General features: G+C 46.5%; 1 long non-coding RNA gene across 2 annotated transcripts in view; it reads left to right on the forward strand.

The window, feature by feature from the left end:
• The first annotated feature begins 4,433 nt into the window (after positions 1-4,433).
• LOC138249206 (uncharacterized) overlaps positions 4,434-26,126 on the forward strand; it is a 136,053-nt gene continuing 114,360 nt past the window's right edge. For both annotated transcript variants that reach the window (XR_011194782.1, XR_011194781.1), the window contains exon 1: positions 4,434-4,612. This is a non-coding gene — a long non-coding RNA (uncharacterized lncRNA). The remainder of the gene's footprint in view (positions 4,613-26,126) is intronic.

Below are 26,126 nucleotides of genomic sequence, written 5' to 3' on the forward strand. Positions count from 1 at the left end.
AACAGCTTCACGGCCACCAACATGAACCCGCCCCCGGAAGCCGCAAACAACATCTCCACCATCCTCGCCTGGAACCCTACCACCACCGAGGAAACCACCCGCGTCATGAACTCGATCCACTCGGGATCACCCTCCGACCCCTGTCCTCACCACATTTACAACAAGGCCGACAACATCATCGCACCCCACCTCCGAGACGTCATCAACGCCTCCCTCACCACCGCTACCTTCCCTGAAAGCTGGAAACACGCAGAACTCAACGCCCTCTTAAAGAAACCTACAGCAGACCCCACCGAACTCAAAAACTTCTGGCCTATCTCCCTCCTACCGTTCCCCGGCAAAGTGATTGAGAAAATCGTCAACGCTCAACTCACCGCCGCCCTGGAAACCTCCGACTCCCTCGACTCCACTCAGTTCGGATTCAGGGCCAACCACAGCACCGAAACCGCCCTCATCGCAGCCACGGACGACATCCGAGCCCTGACCGACAAGGGTGAAACCGTGGCCCTCATTCTCCTGGATCTCTCTGCAGCCTTCGACACGGTCTGCCACCGCACCCTGATAGACCGCCTCTGCAGCGCCGGCATCAGAGGCAAGGCCCTGGAATGGGTCATCTCCTTCCTCTCCGGAAGGACCCAGAGAGTCCGCCTCCCCCCCTTCAGATCCGCAGCCACGGAGATCATCTGCGGCGTACCCCAAGGATCCTCCCTCAGTCCCACCCTATTCAACGTCTACATGACCCCCCTGGCAAACATCGCACGCAAACACGGACTCAACATCATATCCTACGCCGACGACACCCAGCTCATCTTATCCCTCACCAACAACCCCACATCAGCAAGGACCAGACTGCACGACGGCATGAAGGAAGTAGCGACCTGGATGACAGACAGCCGACTGAAACTGAACACAGATAAAACGGAGGTCCTCATCCTCGGCCCTACCCCCTCCGCATGGGACGACTCCTGGTGGCCCCCCGCCCTAGGCAGCACTCCCCAACCGACCAACCACGCAAGCAACCTCGGCTTCATCCTGGACTCCTCCCTCTCGATGACCAGACAGGTCAACTCGGTGACCTCAGCGTGCTTCAACACCCTCCGCATGCTCCGCAAGATCTTCCGCTGGATCCCCATCGACACCAGGAAGACCGTCACCCACGCCCTCGTCACCAGCCGCCTGGACTACGGGAACACTCTGTACGCCGGCATCACCACCAAGCTGCAGAGGAAACTTCAACGGATCCAGAACGCCGCAGCACGACTCATCCTGGACATACCACGCCACCACCACATCTCCGGACACCTGAGAAAACTCCATTGGCTCCCGGTCAACAAGAGGATCACCTTCAGACTCCTCACCCACGCACACAAAGCCCTCTACCACCTCGGACCCAAACTCATCAACTCCCGCGTCTCCTTCTACACTCCTCCGCGCACTCTGCGCTCCACCGGTCAAGCCTGGCAGCCGTTCCCCGCATCCGCAAAACCACCGCCGGAGGAAAATCCTTCTCTTTTCTGGCAGCGAAGACCTGGAACTCCCTGCCCAGTCACCTTCGCGCCATACCCGAACACCTCCCCTTCAGAAGGCAGCTCAAGACCTGGCTCTTCGAGCACTGACCCCCTCCCCCCAGCGCCTTGAGACCCTTATGGGTGAGTAGCGCGCTTTATAAATGTGATTGATTGATTGATTGAACACTGGCCAAGGATGACGGCACCCCTGGGACCTGTACTGAGCTACGCCCCTTCCCCACTTCAGTGAGTGACTGTGTCCTTCTTCTTCCCCCCTCACCCTTGGTGTTGGTGGCACCTTGCTGAATGACCCTGCTCTCCACATCCAGGCCTTGGTTGAGGTAGGGGCCTGGATCGTGACGTTCAGCCTCTGTTTGTTTGGAACCATCGAGCAGCACAATTGTTCTGTAACCCACAGGTAGCTCAGATGGCAGCCGACCTCCAGACACCCTTCTCTATCCTCCCAAACTGCCCTCCACTGAGCTCATCGCCGCTGCCTCTTCCCTATATCCCTGGTCAGGTGATGCCCTCCGGCAAGCCCTCCGGGAAACATGCCCGTCAACTACTCTTCTTAGAGGCCATCTCTCAGTCACGCGCCATGACCACGCAACAGGTGCCACCAATTGGGGGCCCACGGAGCCTACTGAGGATCAGTATCAGGAAATCATAATGGAGTGCATCCTGCACAACGTCACGGCACTTGGCCGGTGGCTGGAAGGTATGGACTCCAAGATCTCAGACCTCACAGCAGAATTAGGGTCAATCGGAGCTGACATTGCAGCTTTTCAGGACAAGGTGGCTGGGGTAGAACACCGTCTCACAGCGGTGGAGGATCGGCTCAACACCTGGAACTGCTATACAGGAATAAATTAATGGACCTAGAGGACAGAAGCTGCAGGGACAACATCTCCTTCTTTGACATTCCAAGAGAACATATGTCAGAACCTTCCTTCAAGACCTTCTCCCCACCCTCACGGGACTCAAATTTACTCCATCTCTGGAGTTCCAATGAGCACACAGAATGGGTCCAATGCACAGGGACACAACGGCCTGAGCTCACCCATAATCACATGCTTTCTCTGGCATGAATAGGTCGGAAGCTCTTGACGGTGGCCTGCGCTAATGTCCGTATGATTACAAAGGACACAAAATACCAATTGCCGCTGATTTTTCCCACAAAACTAAAAACAAACGGAGGGCATTCTTGGCCCTGCGACCCCAAATATGCAATCTGGGTATCAAAATCAGACTGTTTGAGCTGGCTCGGATGTGGGTGTCCAGAGACAACAGCTCCAGGGACTTCTTTGATCCAGAGGAGATCTGCCTCTTCCTGGAGGGTCTTACAGTCCAGGCAATGGATCACACTTTGTTGGACTTGTCCCCCGCCCTCACTTTGTGGACACAGCCCTGCCTCCTCCCACCTCCAAAGGTTCCCAGAACATGAAAGGCACCTTGATGAGAGGCAGGGCCCTAGATCTACCTGCGGAGATCTCAGGACAGCAGGGAAATGGCTCTCCAAGTGGTGACAGCTCCTGAAATCCTTGTCCACCGAGGGATAAGTCTGCTCTTGTGGCCCGACTCAATTCCTGTGGCTATGCAGACACCAGACCACAGCCCCTGTCACCAGTACGCAGAGCAGATGACTATATCCTTTGAACATTTTCTCCTTCACTCACTTTGCCTAAACTGCTGGTTATGCTACTGTTCCCTCAGAGCTGCCCCCCTACATGCCTTGGCCTGAAGCACCATAACACTGAGCTCGATACAACTAACCCTCTGTGTATTCCAGTGCAACAATGGGGAGAGTTCCAGCCAAGCCTCTGGGCTTCTACACATGTCGTGATTGTAATATATGTGCCTTTGGCCTGGATAAAACTAGTACTTTCTGTTATAAGAATACAGGGGTCTTTACTATCAAGAGTTTTATTAACTGTAACACCAAATTTGTGATTTATATCGTAAAATGCACATGTAACAAAATCTATGTGGGAAGCACCATAAGACAGCTGAAATACCGAATACAGGAGCACATACTTGCCATCAGGAATAATGACAATAGGTATCCATTATCATTGCACATGACATCGACACACCAACGCGACAATGTAATTTAGTTTCATGGGATTGACCATATTCCACCAAACTCCAGGGGGGGCAATAGAGAACTGCAATTACGCAAAAGAGAAGCAGCATGGATTTGTCGGCTACGCACGGTTGAGTTGGGACACAACACTGACCACAAACTTCATTATTATTTGTAATGGTATTGTTGTATACTGTATATATCAATCTATTGTCAGCTTAGAATTGAATACAAGTATTTTCTTTAAAAAATTTCGAATAGAGTAGTGGCTTAGGAATTGCCTTTACACATGTAAATAGATTATAATTTTCTATATAATGACTGAGACAGTATCAGATTTCGAAACATATGTTTTGTTATTACCCCTTCACAATACCCTGTTTGTATTTATATGCTCATTGCATATCAATGGACCTTATTTCCAGTAAAATTGAGATTGTATTGTAATAGGGACCATTGGCCCCACCACTGTCATACTCACTATTGTAACATTATCCTCTACTATATATATTTTTCTTTCTCTTATTGGGGTCTTGTCACTTTCTTATTAATTGAACTTTTCACTGAGGACTGCTTGCTCCCCTCGTTCCCTTTTTTTCTCCACATATATCACATACAACATATTTCTTATATATGTATACATTTTCGCTTTCTTTTTTGTTCTATTATCCATTGTTGGTAATTATTTTTTACACTCTGCCATTCTCACACCCCTATTTATTACTATGTTTTGATTCTCTCTTGTTCACTTTAATATGGCCGCCGTATAAACCACTTGTGTAATGCCGCCCATTGGGCATAGTCCCTTTACTATGTTTACATTCTCTCTCGCGTACGGCGGCTTCTATAAACTTTCGGCATTTCTTGCAGTTTTTTTCCTAAACACCTGGACGCACTACTTATTTCACTTTAGTTGACGGGCGGCAACACGACCGGGCCCATCGTTCGTTATTCTCGTTCTGCAGTTCACCGGCCTGTTATAATCTACAACGTGAGAACAGCGTGTAACTACATATTCTAGGTAAGACTGGAAAACAGCCCTTCAACCTACAAATATAGCTATGTTATCGTGTTTAAATCAACCCCCGGGGGTGTTGCCCACATTACCATTATCATTTTTGGATATATGAATCGCCTTTCCCATATTTTCTCTCTCATTTTTAGTTTATTGAATCTTCGTTTGTGCTCACACATATTTTGTGAATGACTTCTGATTTCAAATTGGAACTTACTACTCGGTATGTGCTCCTTTTTTCAAAGTAAACTATCTCTCCTTTTATATTTATTTTTATTTCTATTTTTATTTTTTGTTTTACTTCATTCTCTTATTCTATTGCTTCTTGTTATTGTATGTCTGGTGATGGATCATCAAATACTTTGGCATGGTGATGCTGGCATCATCTCGGTCCAGGGTTCACTGTAATCATCATACTTACCACAGTTTCCACGGTATTTCGTTATCATGCACATTTTTGTCACTAATGTAATTGTTAGAATCCACCTCTTTTTCCTTCGTCTGTTCTCTTTTTCCTTCTTACTTATCTTCCTTGTCGGTTCTATCCATCACTTACGATTCGAGGTTGATTTACAACCAGAACTATGGTTTATCCGAAGAAATTCTCTCCTTTCTATTCAAACTTAATCAATAATCACACGTAGCTAGTGTCTTGTGCCTCGCACTATGTAATATTTTATTTTGCTTTATCTATTTTGCTTTTGTAATGTTAGGAATACTACTGTTATTTTACTACTTTTTTATGGCCATATGTTACTCTTGCAGCCCTGAAGAAGCCCAAGTATATAGGGCGAAACGCGTTGGCTGCTGGGTTGCTTGTCTCCATGAATCTATTGTGGCAGCAAGTGTCTTTGACCAAATAAAAACTTCTGGAAGAAACCTACAGAAATTTCGCATCATCACATGCTCAATAAATTGGGACTTTTTTTTAATCATTACATATGAATTGTGTTTACAACCCATAGTGGTGCACCACCCATTTCTTTTTTCTTCAACAATTGGGGTGTTCTGTTCACCCCTCTGGTTCCTTTGTGCAGCAGGGACTTTGGTGGTAGTGCACACTACATTTTACTCTACAACGTATTATTTGTGTACATTGTGACTATTTGGAAACTACTAGGGATTGATGCGTTCCTCTTTTGGGCTTGCTGCACTTTGTTTGATTAATGTTTATCTAATGCCCCTGTTCTCTCTCACACAGGTGCCTTTGGAGCCTCCTAAGGAGGGGTCCCTGTGTGCTGTATAGTTGGGGTGGGATGCTAAGACCCTCCCATGTGGTTGAGCCTCTGATTCCCCTGGCTTGACCGGGGAACCAGGCTGTCTCCTCTCTACTGGCAATTACCGGGGGTAAGCCTCGTTGTTGCACCCACTGTCGCTCCTTGGCATGAACCGATTACATGTTTCGCCACCAGGCAGTAGTGGTAATGACAATGACTCTTGTTTTGCTCGCCCATGCTTTTTCGTAAAGATGGGACCTACTGTCCCTTGGGGTATAATTCCTGTTATTGTTCAACATTGTTTTATGCACTGGTGTACCCACTCTAGTGTTGTTTTGCCACCAAATTACTGATTGCATCTCCTGCACTGCCCATGTGGCTTTGCCCGGCCAACCCTTTCCTCTGTCACATCCCCTGTCTACCCCCTTCCACATCTTCCACTCTCCACCATCCCCCGTCCTCTTTCAAATCTCAGAGTTCCCTCTCTCCTCCACTCTCTATATCGTGGTCCTGCCCTTTGAAAGGGTGCTGGATGCACCCTGCTCGCCTGACAGGTGCCTCCACATGTACCCTCTTGTGCGTACTCCCCCAGGGCCACAAATGTGTGTGACCCTTCCCAGCCCTGGTGAACCCATCCTTTTAATCCCTGCTTTTACCCTCAGCTCTGATGTCATACACTGTCACCTCTGTACTCCTCTGTACTTGACCCTCCATGGGGGACTCCAAGCGCAAAGTTGGTGCAAGTTTAGACCCACAGTCTACAGTCTTCAACCCCTTGGTTCAGTGCTATTCTTCCTCTGTTTTTTTTCTCCCCCTCCCCTTCCCTTCACCCCCCCATGCTCTGGCTCCCAGTAACACTAGACACATCCGAACCCATAGCACCCGAGGGTTCCTCTGCATGACTTTTCCTTGCATCTTCCCATCCTCTCCCCTCCTCCCTCTGTCTCCCCTTATTTGCTTACCCCGCTCTCTCCTGCCCCCCTTTGCTCTCTCAAGTACCCTCTATCCCCTCCGACCTTCTCCTGTCCCCCCACCTGATCTCCACATCCTGACAGTTGCGTGCCCACTCCACATGCCGCCAACTGCTTCTATGGCCTCCCCGACCCCAATGGCACCCACCCTGCTATGTACCATGTCTTGAAATCTTAAATGACTGAATCATTATATAAAAGGGAAAAAAGTGTTGCCCTACCTACAGTCCAAACACGTGGATGTGGCTCTCCTACAGGGAACCCATCTCTCCCACTCAGAGTATGAGAAGCTGCAACGGGACTGGGTAGGCAGAGTGTTGCACAGTAGCTGCCCGATGCCGGCCTCTGAAGGACATGCCTCCCATAGAAAATGCAGTGTTACCAACCTTTTACCCAAATTCCTGCCTTTCACCATTCTTAAAACCTAGTCTGACCCGAATGGCCATTATGTTCTAGCTAAACTCAAACTTGGTGACCACACATTATGCATATGCTCGGTATAGACCCCCATGGGCCCCGTGTGCCCTTTCTTACTCCAATTTAAACGCCTCTTGACAGAGATCAGGGTCTCCCGCTATCTCATCGGAGGGGATTGGAACTTGGCTTGTGACACAGTACTTGAACGCACTGACCCCTGTGGCGTTGGCAACAATGTTGATAGGGCCCTCTTGAACAATATACTATCGGACCGTGGCCTGGTGGACCACTGGCGTCTCTCCAACTCAGAAGAACATGAAGACAGACTTCCTCTCTGTGGTCCACAGTATGGTATCCCATTTAGTTTATGTCCTCTCCTCCCATTGGCTAGTAGCCCTTGTGAGGGAATTCAAGTTCCTGGAGACTGTCCTTTCTGACCACATTCCTGTCCTGACAGCCCTCGACCTAGGACTCTCTTCACCTGGATGCAAACAATGGCGCTTAAATATCTCACACTAATGAATCCCTCAGGTCAAATTACAGCTGTGCTTCCAACTCTCCAGATACCTCACAAACAACACGGGGTTGGTCCTCTCCCAGCAGATCCTATGGGCGGCAGCCATTAGAGGTCAGCTAATGAGGGATGTTGTCCTCAATACTGCTTGGAAAAAGGCCGAGCAGAAGGAGGAGGAGGTTAAGATTTAAGCTGTCACCCGCCAATACACTGCAGACCCACTACTCCTCTTCGCCGCCATCTGGAATGGGCTCGCATGGACCTGAATATTTTGTTCACTTCCGAGGCAGAATAAGATCTCCAGCGCTTGAAAAGACGGCACCACGAATGGGAAGCATGTCATCTTTGGTGGCCCAACTACAACAGCAGGAGTTGGCGCTTTCTATCCCAGCTATCAAACCTGCAACTGGCACTGTCCTAACATGCCTGCAGGCCATCGTAAATGAATTTGCTAACTTCTACCACTCCCTTTACTCTCTGGAGATGAAGGATGACCCGGTCCGTTTAGCTGCCTTCTTAGACGGCATATCCATTCCTTGCCGCAATAGTGATGGCAGAACATAGATTGCACAGGCCATCTCCAGGCTCCCTTATCATAAAGAACCCTTGGAAGATGGCTTCCCCGCAGAGTTTTATAAATGAACAGGCAAGGAGACAGTGGACTCCCAGGATGAAGCCTTTTTTGATAAGGAATATACGGGGGCCCCATTGGGCTCCATTTCCAACAGGATGGTGATATCAGTCCTACTGAAACCTGGGAAGGATCACTTGCTCTGTGGGAGCTATAGGCCCATCTCTCTGCTCAACGGTGACATTAAAATCTTGGCGTGTGTACTGGCGGCCCGCCTCTGGAAGGTGATCCCATCCCTCATCCACTACACGCAGGTGCGCTTCCTCCCGGGTCACTCCTCCAGACATCATCTCCGCACCCTAGCACATACTCTGTGGTCGGCTAAGGACCTACAAGGTGACATCCTCACACTTTCCCTGGATGCAGAAAAATCATTCAACAGGGTAGAATGGTGGTACCTCTTTGAGATCCTGCTCCACTTTGGAATGGGAGATGACTTCATCTCCAAGGTTCGCTGCCTCTAAGACATGCCCACAGCCCGAGTAAACTGCAGAGGTTTTCTCTCTTACCCATTCCCAATACAGACGGGGACATGACAGGGCTGACCATTGTCACCACTGCTGTTCCTCCTAGCAGTCGAACCCCTCGCGGCATCAATTCGACACTCCCCGCTAATACGCGGAGTCCCCTTCATAGGCGGCACGTCCAAGATATATCTATATGTGGATGATATTCTGCTTACTCTCACATATCTCTCCCGTTCCCTCCTGGCTCTGAGAAATTCACAGGTTTTGTGGCAATTTCGGCCCATAAAATGAACTGGGACAAAAGTGAGGCATTATCCCTATCACGAACCACTACATGTGCGGCCATCTCTGGCTTCCCATTTCGATGGACCCCAACCCGCCTTAAGTATCTAGGACTACATGTCAACAGATGCCTAGATTGAATGATAGCAGACAACCTTGACCCATTGATAGCACACATGAACCTGAATTTTGAGAAATGGTCCTGCCTGGGCCTTTCTATTTTGGGGGAAGGTCCAAGCAGTATGAATGGTGACACTACCATGGTATACATACACTTTGGGTATGCTGCCTCTCCTGGAGAGTATACACTCTTTCATCTGGTGTACTTCCGGACCACATCTAGCCAGTGCCCAACTCCTGGCTCATCACTCCAGCAGCGGCTTGGGTCTGCCCTCAGTGGAGCATTACGCCTTAGTTTTCCACCTCTCAATTGAACCTACCTGCTGCCCAAGGCGCTGTACCTACCATTATGGGTCCAAATGTAACGTGCACTTTTGGCATGTCCCCGGGGCCTGATTCCTCTCTATGGAGATGGAGCCACCAAGACTCACCCCGTTGACCCAATGCTGAATGCCATGATGAAGTCATGGTGATGCTGACCCCACCTTTTTGGAGTGAACCCCCACCTTCGTGCATACTCTCCCCTTTGGGGCAATGCCAACCTCGGCTTCGATTGCCTGGCATTGGACTGGAAAGAATGGCACAGGGCAGGCATAGAGAGCCTCGCCCAGGTCCTTAATGGCGACGCTTTTAAGTTTAAGCCTTTTACAGCGTCCTGGGAGAAGTTCAGCCTCATGCAGCACCATTCCTGGAGATATCTCCAGTTGCAACACTGCCTTTACCATCGAATGGGGCTAAACCTTGGGTCCTTCGATCCTCACCCGTGGTGTCATATATTAAAACATGGGGCCACTTCTGCAGAGTAATATTAGGTTTTTACAACCTCTTGATTCCCCACCTATTCTCCCTGCCCCTACAGAACAACCTCAGCACTAAATGGCAGGTCAGATTACAGCTGTCCTATGACACGGAGGACTGGATTGAACTATTGGAGACCCATGACCATGGTACGTGACAGGCCCATATGAAGTTCTGTTTCTTCAAAACCCTGCATGATTGGCATTGGTCGCTGGTGAAACTTTGGGCAGCAGACTTGTTGCACCAAACAAACTGCTGCTGCTGCCCCCATTTCCACTGTGATCTTATGCACATTCTGTGTGACTGCCCCCTCATTGGCACCTACTGGGACGCAGTTGGGAACATGATGCATGAGACCCCACTGGTTGCACTACCTCTTTCCCATCATCTGATCTTCCTCCATGACATGGTGGACTCACCAGACCTCTCCCACCAGCAATCCCACCTACTGCATATGGCACATGCTACTGCAAAACTCTGTAGCCTCCATCACTGGTGTTCCCCACGTCCCCATCTCATGATGATACTCTCTCAGCCATGTATCAGAAGGCCTCCCATGAGAGAGTCATCTACAACCTGCAGGACAGGGTGGGGGCATTTCTCCAAATATGGGCACCCTTCATCTGGGATCCTGCACAGTCACCATGAGCCCAGGCCCAATCCCTCCCTCCATATGCAGTAGCCCCCAGATATAGTCAACGGTCCCATCCCAATGCACCAGATTCTGATTCCACCCCCACCATGGCTCTACATTGGCACACCCATCCCTTCTCTGCTGCTGTCACAAATAAGCCCCCAGCCCTCTCGCCTTAATCCTCTCCCCTTTCTCTTTCATTCTCTACCGCCCATCACACCCACCATTCCTTCCACCTCCTCTCCCTCTATATTTACCCACCCTCGGCCCCTATCCACCTACTTTGCTACTGACCTGCTGCTCCACCCACCCCCTATCCTACTTCCTTGTTGATGTGAACACACACCATCCCTAAGTGCCACGGGCTGATCCCCCTCATGATTATATTGGCAATCCAATACACCCTCCCTTACGCCCCAAGACACCACACCCTTTGGCACTGGCTCTACATCCCAGGGCCGAACCCGGGGACTTCCATTTTCATTATTTTACATGCCTACTACATACACCATGTGTCCCACCCCAAGATTGGAAATGTGCACCATTACACTACCTGGCTTTTTTAGCAAGCTGGTACAGTGATAGAAAGGCATCATCTGTTGTTGTCCTAATACCACGTTATGTCGCCCCCCGTCTCCTTCTCACATCATTTCTTTTTGTACCCTATGCACCCCTCTACGATGGTTTTCATAATAAAGAATTGCTAAACAAAAAATATTAATACAAAACATCAAATAAATACATTTGTAAACAAATTTTAAAAAACAACTTCTAAAGGCCATCAAAAACTCTACTAAATTGCTGTAAAATTAATATTAAAACTATAACAAATTACCAATTTAAGCAGGCCATTCACCTGAAGCACCTAAACACAGTAATTATCAGACCTACCTGGTAGAGGGAGAGAGACTCTAATGACCATGCTTGTTCCTCTTTAGCTCCACTCTTCTTTGTTTCTTCTTTTACATTGGATGGCGAGGGGTCCAATTTTCATTCTTCCTTCGCTTCCATCCCCAATTCTTCTCTCCTCTCTGGATGCCTTGGAGGTTGAGCAATTAGACTTTCAGAAGAAGGGGCTGTCCCAGAAATTGGCATTGGCTGTAAAGCTTCTAGAAAGCCATCACCATGCGGTCTTACTGTCACCACTGGTCATCATTTCAGAAATGCTGCAGGGAGAATAATATTAACTCTTTAACAGGTCCTAAATCAGCATTTTACAATAAGGTTTTTCTTTGGGTTATTGGTTACCTCCCTTAGGTTTCAGTGGACGGACATTAACACTTACAGGGAGCAATGGAGATTAGTTTGTCTTGTTGATCCTTATGCCCTTTAGTTACTGAAGGATTTTACATCTCTGCCTTTTCTTAGAAATGTTGGTGCTTGGTTGAGATTTGTTCCTGTTTTTAAAGATGTATAGCAGTCTCATTTTTAATCTTTAAAAATGAATCCTCTCCAGTTTTTAACTTGGAAAGTGTTATTTCTTGTGGCACTTATTTATACCAAATGAATGAGGGAATTATCTCTATCTGGCAAGCCCCCTTCCTGGAAGCGTTTCCTGGCAGAGTTATGGTTAGGGCCACCCTTTGCCCCTAAAGTGCAGACCTTCTTTTGATTATAACACAAGATGTTGCTGGCGTTTATGCCTAATCTTTTTACCCAGAACTGGTTGTTTTCAAATATTTGGATGAAAAGGACCATTTTAATTTACTTTGATCTGTTGGCTTCTTATAGGAAGGTTGATTTTTGTAAACTCTTGTCCAGCTAGAAAAGGATATAAGCCTTTTATTTCTTCTGTGAGTCTAATTTATATATCACGACTTGTTTTTTCTTGCGGTCATAACTATGATGTGTATTGCCCGCATTGCTTGTTTTTATATTAACATTGGCAAACTCATATACTCAAAGATCCCATGGTAAAATCAGAAATTGTACTTTTACTAAACTCAAACAAATTAGAAATCATTCTGACTTAATCTGATTCTAAACCAGCAGTGATAGAAACATCTTGATCATGACACAAATCTAGTTATAGATGCTCGGATCAATTCAGTCTCACAAAGTTGTTTTACCCCATTAGCCTGCATTTTCTGGTTTAGTCACACTTGCCACCGCTGTTACAGCATGTATCTGCAGCATTTATATAGGCACACCATTACAAGCCATTCGTATTCCAAGCAGACATAACCATATCTCAACTGTGCTGAAAACTATCTACTGGCTTCCTTGCCAAAAAAAACCTCTTCAATTCACTCTGTCTTTTTCAACTAGGTTACTACTCGTCTACCATCTTGAACTAATAAAAGATTTGCTTTTCATTTGAAACTGCAATTGGCCTTCCAAATGAACAGAGCTGTATACAGAGCGTTTAGAGTCCAGGCTGCAAAAAATGGAATGTTCCTTTTCTGACATATTATGTTATTTATTTGTGTAGCTCATGCACACAGATTTTTCTGCCACTTTAGAAACACACAGCCTTAAAACCTAAGAGCAACAGAGGAAACAGGCTAGAAGACAATAATTATTTGTTATTGTTTTATCTGGTGTCTGTGACAATATTAAAGGTAGAGTTCAACAGTTTGGCCACTGCTGTAGAAAAAGCACGGCCTCATAAGTCACTATTCTGGTCCTAATGTTTGTGAACAAGAATTGATTTGCCAATTGGAGAAAGTGGGATGGTTGATAGATTGAAAATGGATTAGCCTGACAGGAGGGCGCTCTAAGATGTGTGCTGTTAAGGACAATTGTTAGGACCTTAACAGCAACCCGAGACCGACTGTGAAGTCAAAGTAGCGATCTCAGTATTGTCAACATACGTGGTCTTCCCACAATTTTTGTAAGCACTTATTCCTCAGAATTGTGAGCATGACTTAAGTTTTGCCTGGAGATTCAAGGTAGATTGAATTAGCATAGTCAAAAACAGATCAAATGGTAGTGTTCACCAGTGAATATGCAAATCAATAAAGAGGACAATCTTTTTAGAAGGCACATTTGTGTGAAACAAGTATGGGCCACATTTATGGACTCGGCTTTCACCAACAGGGTACTGTACAAAATAATTCCTAAGATTCGCACCCTAGTCATAGGACCTTGCAGGTTACCCATTCGATCTAGTCATAAGCTTGTTACCCGTTCCTATACCAATGAAACAGAGATAATTAAAATCTTGATTTTGATGGGATTCATCTTCAAGAAGGTTTTGGCTATCCATCACCTGACGATAGTCTGGCCCTTCTTTGAAAATCTTGTCTTTTGAATTGAAGACTTTTGCACACTCAATAGGTTAAAGATTTGCTGAGTATTGTAAGCATACATGTAAAAGTACCCCTACCTGGTGGAGCGAAATGGCCAAGGGAAGACATGTACATGTGAAACAGAAAGGGCAAGAGGACCGTGCATTGCAGGGCCACAAAGTCACTGTCAGATTGTATCCACTTCAGGACCATACCAATAATGCCTGCTGCTTCCAAGGTCTTAGCAATATTACAGAGGGGTGGATGTCCCGTTAAAGCCCATGGGGGAGTGACCTAAATATCGACCTGTGAATATGAGATCCCTCGCTAACCACAAATCACTAATTACTCATATGTAAGTTTAGACACTCTGACTTTGTTGTATGGGTTGAACCTATTTTATTTAAAAAATATAAGGGGTCATTATGACCCTGGCGGAAGGCGGAGAACCGGCGGTAAGACCGCCAACAGGCTGGCGGTCTTACTTGGTGGAATTATGACCATGGCGGTTACCGCCATGGTCATCCGCCGGTTCTCCGTTCCGCCCGCAGGGCGGAGACGACCGCTGGGCTGGAGACCTGGGTCTCCAGCCCGGTGGCCGTCACTATACCGCCGGCGGTATTTTGACCCGGCTTACCGCCGTGGATTTCCAGCGGTTTGAACCGCCATGAAATCCATGGCGGTAAGCACTAACAGTGCCAGGGAATTCCTTCCCTGGCACTGATAGGGGTCTCCCCCACCCCCCACCCCCATCCTGACTCCCTCACCTACCCCCCCACCACCCCTGCCACCCCCACAAAGGTGACAGGGCCCCCCTCCCCACCCCGACCCCCAACATCACATCACCCATACCCACACAACACGCACGCAGGCACCACCTACACACTTACACGCACACACGCCGACATACATGCCTACATCCACACACGCAGTCATACACGCACACCCACATTTAAACATACACGCACACATCCATACAGACATACCCGCACTCATTCCCAAACACACAACACCTCTGCAAGCATACACGCATTCACACCCCCCTCTACATACACACACGCACACCCCCATGCACCCACACCACACACAACACCCCCCCCCTCCCCTCACGGACGATCGACTTACCTGGTCCGACGATCCTCCGGGAGGGGACGGGAGCCATGGGGGCAGCTCCGCCGACACCACACCGCCAACAGAACACCTCCACTGCGAATCACAGGACGTGATTCGCTGGGCGATGTTTTGTTGGCGTGGCGGTGGAGGTGGAGCAACCTCCACTTCCCCGCCTCCCGCCAGTATGGCTGTTGGCGTCTCTCCGTCCGTAAAAGGACGGAGAGCTGCCAACGGTCATAATAAGCCGAGCGGCAAACCGCCAACACTGGCGGTCTTCCGCACGGCGGGCCCTCGGTGGTCTTTAAAAAAGACCGCCGAGGTCAAAATGACTCCCATAGTCACTCCTTATTATATACCAGTGCACACGTAGTTTTATTGAACATAAAACAACATTATTTGACATTGTGTGCACAAGCCACTCTTGTATATATAAACATTGTTCAATTTTAAGAGTGTAACTAAAAGGAACACCCTTTAAGCACCTGACATTTAGTTTGATATTGTCCTAAATAAAGCATTTGCCTTGACCAATGTTAGTTCAGAAGCATTCAATGTTGTCCCATACGAGGGCAGGTGATTACAGTCAAAATATCACAGTAACTTGAATTATTCATTAATGGTCATTGTTGGTATGGAAAAATCATCAGTTTTTGGTAAAGCACATGCACCCCTGCTCTGAGTGCCCAACTGTACCATTGTGTGGGTTCCTAATGCTTATTTTTGTTGTCATAGGTAAAAACTGATCATGCGTGTGTACCAATGCATAAGCCATTCTCAAGAATTGCGGTCTTTTTGGATCAGGAGAGGTGCCAAAGCGCTACCCTCATATTGGTGAAAGGCTACTGCCTTCATTAAGAGTTAAACAGCACAAGCGCAGTGGTGGTAGAATACTGTGTAGTAACAGTAAGAGTGAACAGGTCCTCTTTACTCTGTGTCACTGGAGTGAAGCTCATTCACCTTTTTAAAGCTCCACTGCTGTGTGCTTATCTTACACTTGGCCTACATCAGTTAGGGGTAGAGTGCTTAGAGGTGCAGGTGTAGTGACTGCACTGGATGTATGTGTGCCTGGGAAGAGTACAGTAGAGGGTTAGAGTAGTACTGTGCAGTACATGTGTGGTTAGTTCATGTACTCAGTGTATGTATGTCTACAAGGAATACATCACACAAGAGATGTAGTGCTGTGCGGTGCACACACAAGAAAATAATGTGCTAGCTGTCTGTGTGCTTGTGAGAAGTATAATACATGAAGTGTTGTGCAGTGTGTAAATGGTGAGTGTGTGTGTTTGCAAATAGTGCACCCTGCTAAAATACAGAAAAGCTACAGTACTGAGCAGTGTGCATGGTCTGAGTGTGTATGCTAAATGTGTGTGTGTCTGTAGTGTGCAATGCATGCGGGTAACAATACTGGAGAGTGTGTGTGCTGTGAAAGTACACCGAGTGCTAGTGTACCTGCAATGGTACATTACATGGACCCTGGATTCCATTTTAGGAAGCCATGCCCTGTCTGGTGAAGACATGAGAAGAAGAGGAATGCCCCGAGACAGATTTGTGTATTGCTGCATTCCTGTGAGCTGGGTGGGACACACGCTGAAGGAGGAGAGAAAGAGAGTCCCCCTTTACACTTCAAAAGTGTGCTCTTCGACCAAAAGGAAGATGCCTGGACACATCTCAGGAAAGAGATGGCGTGATAAGGGAATAACAAGGAGTAGGGCTGGGAACCCAGGATTAACATTTGATGCACTTCACTGTGGCTGACACTCAGGTGTGAACTTTGGTCACTTCCATGAAGTGTGTTGTCGGTCCACCAACTATGAAGTCTTTCCTGCTGTGACAGACAGGCTTTCAAGAGGGAAGAAGAAAAAGAAAATGTATCCTTCAAAAGAAGCAGAACCCCAATATAAAACTTCAAGGACTCTAAACCCTGAATCACATTTTGTGTCTGCAAAAGCGCTATAAGAAGGGGAGGTTAAGAACCCCAAATATGTCACCTGCCAAGTAGCTAGACAGGCTATGTGAGAAGAGGAAGCTCTGCAAGACTTATGGCTGTGACTAGGACTGATGGCTAAAGCCAACTATTCTCCCTGCTGGGTGAGGGGATATCACCCAGGGTAACCAAGACCTGTTCTAGAGCTTGGAGCACCAGTGCCTGCTAGCTAGCCATTACCAATGTGCCCTATGAGGAAGGAGCGAGCACTGTAGGGAGCCAGGTCCAGTGGGGAGCCCTACCTTAAGGACTCCCTGTGAAAGGTGTGAGGATTCGGCTGTGCACCGATCTGGTCATAGCCCATGTGCAGGATTGTTTTTGGTGAGCCCTGTATGCCAGGAGAGGGCCACCTTAGACTGAGCCCTGCATTGAGTGCTAAGCAGGAAGCGCCAAAACCACACTGCCGATTGCGGTGACCTGTATGCCAGAGAGGGCCACAATTGAAGTAATTATGCTACCAGCATACCAGGACTCATGCAGGTCTTAGTGGCAATCACATATGCCAGGAGGGGCCTCCGTGGTGTCAACGATTGCCCCGGAGGAGTCTGTTATGTGCCCCGGCAACCCCAAATGCCAGGAGACATTGCCTGTATTAAGTTGCCAAAGATTTTGGGCTGTCGCCTGGGTCTGGAGTGAAGCTGTGACCAGTGGCCCAAGTCCCACAATGAGCTCTGCCCAGACTGACTCTGGAGGACCAGGAGGACAAACAGGATGACGCACACCCTCACTGAGCTCCAGTCGGGAGCTCAAGGATCGAATTGTGTTATTAATTACGAATGTTGTTATACTGTTGCATGTGTAGAGTTAAAAACAAAATAATTATTTTTCTTATAAAAATGCCTATTTGACTGGACATTGATATATTGACAGTGCTGTGTGCACTTTGAATTACAAGTCATGTTCATTTACCTTTATCTACACCCCCCTGTAGGAGCTTTGACTGCTCATCCATAGCTGCTACAGTAGCCCCTGCATGCAATGTCGTTGTTTGCTTCTCAGGTACAAAAGTCTGTAGTACATATCAGGACAGATAATGTGACTGCCAAATTGTACACAAACAGTACTGAAAGCAATCTGAAAGGGGTGTTTCTGACAGTCATTAATAATAATAATTTGTCAATATGACTGATAACTGCTCCTCGTGACATATGGCAACACATTCGACCTCAGGTTATGCGAGCAAGTTTGTTGAAGTCTTCCTCCTGGGCAAGGTATTTTTTAACCCGTCAGAGCACCATTTTCAAAGTTCAAGATAAGTAACTCAACGATGATAGCTCAGGAATGGGTTCTTTTTTGCCAGAAGGTATGGGTCAGTCACATCAAACCTTCACGCTTGCATGTGTTTTGTTATCGTGGGCAGCCTCCTCAGACCTCATATGCTTGGAGTGTGCTATGCTAGCAGCACCCTGCGAGTCAAGATAGTGCCACATTAGCAGCACATGTTCTTATCAAATCTCTCCACAGATTTTGTCTTCTGGAAGGCCTCTTCATACCACATCTCTCTGGAGTATTCCACTCTACCAGTGCATGTGCCCGCAGCACCTATCCACTGGATTCACCAGCTTACACTGCAACTTCTCAACATTGTTTCAGTCATTGTTCAATGTATCTGGGGTGATGAAGTACAAATGATATTACTACCCCTGACGTCACAGTCGTCACATATACATGACAATCTATGCATTTTGTTAATCAAAGTATTAATAGTTTAGTTGCAAAGTGGTGCACTAAAAGCCATATTAATGTGCACTTACTGCAGGTCGCTAGACAAAAGTGTTGCTGTATAGCCTTTAAACTTCATATATGATTAATTAATTTGGTTCTGTGTTATATTTCACGGTGTTAATTAATAGTGTACATTCAAACAATAAAAGAATTCAAGAGATAAATGTTTAAAATGTTACATGCAAAAGTTGAAGATTGTAGTTCTGCACCATATTTAAAGCAAGGTATTAACAGAGTTATTTTGTTTTAAATGTACTGTAATATGGATTCTGACAAGACTTATTAATTTTTAATACATCATTTTGAATGTTGTATGTACTTGTTTTGCATATTTTAAAGCGCTGTTTTAATTCACTTTGCTTAGCCTAAGTGAGGCCTGCAAGGCCTTACTAACTGACTGTGCAGACAATGTTTAGTTATTCTTGATAACGTGAACCTTTCTTTCAGACTTCATTCCCATGAAAATGCTAGCTTGGTTATAGATGCTCCATTGGTTTACCCATAGTGAGCCTGAGAAACTGGCGAGCAAGGTACATTCAGGAACTGTGGAATAGTCTATATATACAATTGTTTCAATCTGCACGAATGATCTAAGATGGATGCTTTTCACATGTTAGTAATGGGAATCTTCACTGATGTTGCAGTCCATGTTGCATGACTCACTTTGATTGGACAATTACACCTTCTGCGTCAAATGGAGTGATGTCTGGAGAATCATATTGCATGATGAGCTTTAATATACTGTTCCCCACTTGGATCAGTGGCAGTCTCTCCCAAGACCCCACTACACCAGTCTTCTCACCTTCCCTTTAGCAGTGGACCCCTTGGACTCTGAGAGGTACAATCCTCTCCACCATTATCCTTCATTCTGATGCTTTGCTGAGATTTAGAACTTTTTCCCCTAGACCCAAGAAGAACACTCTTGACCAAGCTTCTGACAAGTTGGCACTTTCTTGTTTTACTTACTTTTTGACAACTTTGATTAGTCACCTTTTGCCCCAGGTGTCATTTTTCTAAAATCTTTTTGTCCTTTTCCTTTTTCCCTTTTTGTTCAGGTGTTCAGCCCAGCACAAGTCAAGTTTTGATTTACAAATCTGTAGTGATTTCCCTTGCCCTAACTACGTAAGCATAGATGACTTTGAATTACCTTAATGCTCAAAAGATCGGCACAGCCCTTAGTTTCTGTACATTACGTGACTCTTCTGATACTTTATGTTGCTTTTGTCAAATGCTTAGTCCTTTTGATGTTAGTTTGTTTGAACCTTTTCTGTCACCTTGGTCAACCCTTGGTGACTCTGTATCTTTATAACTTTGTTCTGAGAATTGTCTACATGACCTTGAGTCTGAGTTTGGCCATATTGGTCATACTGCCCATCTGAACTGATTGACCTGTTGTGAATTTTTGATGCCTTATGTCTCCATGCCCTTATGCTTGGTGAAAAGATTTAATGACCTTGTTTAAAGCATAATCCTGAGAAAGGAAAATGTTTGAGCAGGGGCATTGCCTAACTGCCAAGGGCTTAAGGATTGTACCTGTTTACTTCACTCTTTCAAAACTAAACAATGTTTATTCACAGTGTTTGTGCACCCAAAGTCAAATGTGTTTGTTGTCAGTTTACTAATACTGTAGGTGTGCTGATAAAAATCGTATTCTGCACATACAATAAAGGCTGTGTGTTGAGAGTTACATATTAGTAGTTAGTAATGTATGGCTAGTGAGCACAGAATGTTACAGTTTTTCAAGGTCTTAAGCAGAATGTTGTGGTCAATGCTATCAAATGCGGTGGACAAGCCTAGGAGGATTGGCATATTGGCTTCTCTTTTATTAGTGAGCTGGGGAAGGTCATCTGGAGTCGATGGGACCACCAGCTCAGTGATGTGACCGGGACAAAAGCCTGCTTGTTGCCTATTCATTAGGTCATTACATTCTGCAAAATCCTGAAGCTGATACAGGGTCACTTTTTCCAGATGTTTGCCCTTGTAAAAGAGTAATGAGTCCAAGCGTGTTCATGTCACTGATATCCAGTGCAGGCTTCTTCAGCAGAGTTATCACTGCATCTGCTGCCTAAAAATCTGCAAAAAAGCCCTATAAGGAGCTGTTAAAACCAGTCAGAAGAATGCCACTTGCAGTTATAAGGACTGGCTTTAGATGCTGAGCTGAAGAGCATCATTTGGGGGACCAAAAGGGTTAGCTGTGATCTGCAAGAGCTGATCTTGTGTAATTTGTCTCTGCAAAATAGATGTAAATGATGGTGCAGGCATAGGAAATGGATCATTTATGATGGAGCCCCAGATAAAAAGGGTAGTAGTGTCAAAAAAGCCTCGTGATTGAATTTTATGGCAGCTGGGTGTTGAATTTCAGAGACAATGCAAAATAATTATTTGGAAAGGGAGGTGGAATAACAAACTCTTGCAGATAAGAACGAAATTTTACAGAGTAAATAAGGTTCAAAAATGATGTAAATCTGGCTGTGCATTGAGTACTTGATTTTAGCAATTGGGGTTATACTTTGCCACACTGTCTGCACTGGCCAAAACAGTTTTTGATTCAATATTGTAAGGTTAAAATTTAGCAATAACGTAATTGTTTAAAAAACAACTGTAGGAAGCTGCCCATCTACATGGTACACTAAAAAGAAGTACACCATGCAGAGAGTCAACTGGATCCCCAATTGGTTTGCAGAGGTAAAAGTAGATAGGAATAATGCTTTATTTTGTGGTAGTGTGAGCAAGCAGTTAGGCTTATCAGAGGGTAGTGCTAAGCATTTGTTGTACTCACAGAGGGAATAAATGATACACACACTCAAAGAATAAACCTGAGACTAATTTAGAAAAGTAATACTTAATTTTATACATACTTTAAATCCAAGAACTTTGTTATAAGGTAAGTAGGTTTTCAAGCATAAATACTTTTGAGTTTAAAAAATCGACAGTGCAATTTCAGAGTTCTTCAATGTTAACCTACGGGAGGAAAACACAGTCAGCAAACAAGCACTTACTGACGACTCTCAGGACAAATCTTGTAGACTTAAGGTAAGTAGTGGGCAAGGGTCATGGCCACACCAACAGGTCACTCCGGGCAGCACTGGGGTGGCCAGGTGCAGAGGTGCAGTACATGTTGGCTGCCCAATTTATTTCAATAGGGATTGGTCTCCTTGAATTTAGGCTGCAGGCTCCAGCTGGGGGGGCAGTCGGGGGCAACCAACAGGTAAGGTCAGAAATGTGGGGGGGGCTTGGGGACATAGATGCATCTTTGGTCCTCATCTCCAAGGCCCAGGTGCAACAAATGCAAGGGTGTCCTTTGGCATTGGGTTTCCTAATCCAGGAACACTCGCGGTTGGGGTGTCCTGTGGTCTGAGGCTGGAGGCATTGTCGGGGAGTCCAGGAGGGGTGAAACCACACTGGACTTGAGCTCTGGAGAGCTGGGGGATGCCTTTGACACCAGGGGTCCACTTCAACTCGGGTCGGCAGAGACAGGTGCAGGGGTTGCTTTAGGTGTCGGGTTCTTTCACTGACGTAGCTGCAGGAGAGGCGGGCCTGTGTACAGAGGATGCAGACAACTTCATGAGGGGTGAAACCACGATGGACTTGGACTCTGGCAGCTGGGGGCTCTTGCTTGTACTGGAGGTCCACTCCCGCTCATGTTGATGAATGACAGTGCAGTGGTGTCTTCAGGTGTCAGGACTTTGCAATACCAGAGGCTGCAGAGTCCTTTCCTTGGAGGTGGTTGCAGAGCAGTTCCGCTGCTCATGGAAGACTTGAGTCTTTTTTGAAGATGGGCAGTCATCCAGGTTTCTGGATGTTCAGCTGCAGGACGAGGCGTATTTTGGTGCAGAGTCCATCAAGGAGTGCAGACAGGCCTACGGGTCAGCTGCTCCATCTTCTCCTCTTCTGCTGGTGTGTCTCTTATTTGTCCTTTTCTTTGTAGATCATCAGGATCTGAATTAGGGGCATTACAGGGAGTGCCAGGTGGTAGCTAATGGGCTGACCACCTTTACGGTGACTATACACTTTATATGACCACTTCTGCTGGTAAGTGGGCATAACCCTAACCCTTGTGGCCAAATTCCTTCCAAACAAAGATGGAGGCATTTAAAAAGTTGGAGCCACTTCAGCTCATCCACCTTAATGGTGGGGCTGGCATGAAGTGGGCACACCTCCTAAGCTGCCTAATGTTCCCATCTGTTCTGACACCAAAAGTGGGGTCAGGACAAAAGTGGGGCCCATCTCTGCCATCTGGAGAGACCTTGGTCACATTATAAAGGTGGCTAGTCCTTTGAAGCTTCCCTCCCTGGAATGTCCATGCTGCCTGTATGAGGTGCTAACTCCACCGCCCAGTGCATGCTTTTGTTTCTGGCCCTCAAGAGTGGTGGCTCTCACCTTGGGGTTCAGAAACATGGTTAAGGTGGCTGAACTGGTCAGGACCAGTCAGCTAACACACTAGTAGCTGGTAGATTTTCAGAGTACACCTCTAAGGTGCTATCTGGGTGCATTGATTAATAAACCCTCACTAATTTCAGTGAGGGATTTATTAATCTGAGAGGTTTGATACCAAAAATCCCTGGTTTCAGAAAAGTCATCATGTGGCTGGGAAACTCGTAGTGAATAGTGTCCAGTACATGTACTTAAATTAGCTTCCCTGTTCGCTCACTATGTCTAGGAATCAAAAGAGACATAGCAGGGACTTTTATGCTTAAGCACATATGCCCTCACATGTGTCCTGATGCACCCTGCCTTAGGGGTGAATTACACCTGGCATATGCAGTGGAAGGCAACCTGGCAAATAGGGGTGTGTGACAGGTCATGTTTTCAATTGTACCTGCACCAGCACACAGTCTGCAATGGGGGCACTGTGTGGATTTGGTGAGGTGTCCCTGGGGGTGGCACAACTGGTGCTGCAGCCCTCAGGGACCTTCCTTAGTACCCTAGGTACCAGGGGTAACATTTACTAGGGACTTACAGAGTGTGCTAAAGAGTGTGCCAATTGTGGAGAACAACTATGCAGTTTTGAGAAAGAGCTGTGGCACTCGGGACCTGGTGCACTTTCATTCGAAAACACATCAGATACCAGGTAAAAAAGTTGGGAGTAAACATATCAAAAAGCAGCATTTTTCTACAACAATTTAATTCATAGTTTGCATACTGCACTACACATACCCCATTCCTTGTTATTAAATTCATTAACTTTAGAGAAATGAAAGACTGAGTAGGCACTGCCTTGATGTGAACATGACATACAGGTCTCATGTTCTTACACACATACCCCATCCACTCCCTCCCCCACACACACACCCCAGTGCTCCCACAACTTGTGTGCATAAAAAATGTAGAAGTGGTTGAGTTGTCTGTTCTTTATGGTTGTGTGTATATACACAAGAGCTCAATGTGTGAATGCAGCAACAATTAGTCCCATGACAATTACTGGGAGTTACTTAACACATGGCAGTCTGCAAACCATGTATATAAGCCTGTTTTCTAATTACTTTATTACAGGCGACTTGTGAGGTAACTAGTCACTTATGATAATAAAATTATGAAGCTGGTCAACTGTACTTGCAATACAATTGACTTCTGATGTCACAATGCCTGCTGCCAGCAGCTGGGGTGAAAGGCAGGCATAGAACATAATTACAGCTGCCTTTTAAACAATGCAAAGAAGGAGTGGGTTTTCTCCACTCCTCATATCTTTTTCTAAAAAGTAAAAGACATCAGCAGAGACAAGATGTTTATGACAATGTGTTTAATTTTTTCATGCCATATGTATTTGCAGAAAGATAGAATGTCTGCATGTATCTACACAATCTGCGCCACAGCATTTTAACCTGACTTCCGTTACCTAATTCTAATATCTTTTTGTGAAAATTACCAACTGCTTTTTGGTGTGTTTTATTTCGAAGTACAGATCCTGCCTTTGTTCTTCTTGATTGCAATGAACAAGATGAAAGAGCAAGACACCAAAGATTTAAACATTTTCTGAGAAGTGCGATTGAGAGGGCACGGAGACCGCCCTCATCGCATCTACTGACGACATCAGAACCAGAGATGACAAGGGCCGTCGCACTCATCCTCCTAGACCTCTCCGCTGCCTTTGGCACTGTCTGCCACCATACGCTCCACACACGCCTCCACAACACAGGGATTCGACACAAAGCCCTAGACTGGCTCACCTCCTTCCTCACTGATAGAACCCAAAAAGTCTGCCTCCCTCCCTTCCACTCCACTGCCACCAAAATCATCTGCGGAGTCCCCCAAGGGTCCTCCCTCAGCCCCACCCTTTTCAAAATTTACATGACCCTGCTCGCCAACATCCTCCGACCACACGAAATCACCATCTTATCCTACACAGACGACACCCAACTCATCATCTCCCTCACCCACAACCCTACTACCACCAAAACCAACCTTCATGCTGCACTCCTTGACACCGCCACATGGATGACAGCAAACCACCTCAAGCTCAGCTCCAACAAAAACGAAATAATAATTTTTGGCCCCAACAAAACCATATGGGATGACTCCTGGTGGCCCACTGCCCTAAGCCCCGCACCTACCCCCGCAAACCACGCACGCAACCTTGGCATCATCCTGGACCCCTCCCTCTCCATGACCCAGCAAATCAACGCTGTTACCTCCTCCTGTTTCAACACACTCCGCATGCTGCATAAAACCTTCAAATGGATTCCCATAGAGACCAGGAAGACCGTCACCCACGCACTCATCAGCAGCAGGCTAGACTATGGAAACACCCTCTAGACCAGCACCACACTCAAACTCAAATGCAAACTCCAGAGAATCCAGAACGCAGCCACCCGCCTCATCCTGGACCTCCCTCGCCATGAACACATCTCATCACACCTCAAATCACTTCATTGGCTCCCCATCGACAAGAGTATTACCTTCAAAATCCTCATCCATGCACACAAATCCCTCCACAACACCGGCCCAACCTACCTCAACGAAAGAGTGAACTTCCACACTCCCAATCGTCACCTCCGATCCGCCGACCTCGCACCCGCCACAGTCCCCCGTATCCAATGCGCCACCACAGGAGGCAGATCCTTCTCCTACCTCGCCCCCAAGGCCTGGAACTCCCTCCCCACCAACCTCCACAAGACCCAAGACCTCCTGCTCTTCAGAAAGAACCTCAAGACATGGCTGTTCGAACAGTGACCCCCCTCCCCAGCACCTTGAGACCCTCACGGGTGAGTAGCGCGCTCTATAAAAATTTTTGATTGATTGATTGATTGAGTGTCTAAGTTTTATCAGGAATAAAATACCCCCTGCTGTACATTATAATGTACATTAGAAAGCATCCCGTAGTTCCTTGACCTTATAAAGAAACTCTTCTGTGACCTGCAATGTACCTATAACGTGCTGAAGGACTACTTATTGTGATCGCATAAAATTCCATAATAAT

This window comes from Pleurodeles waltl, chromosome 8, assembly GCF_031143425.1.
Source record: "Pleurodeles waltl isolate 20211129_DDA chromosome 8, aPleWal1.hap1.20221129, whole genome shotgun sequence".
Taxonomy (NCBI): domain Eukaryota; kingdom Metazoa; phylum Chordata; class Amphibia; order Caudata; family Salamandridae; genus Pleurodeles; species Pleurodeles waltl.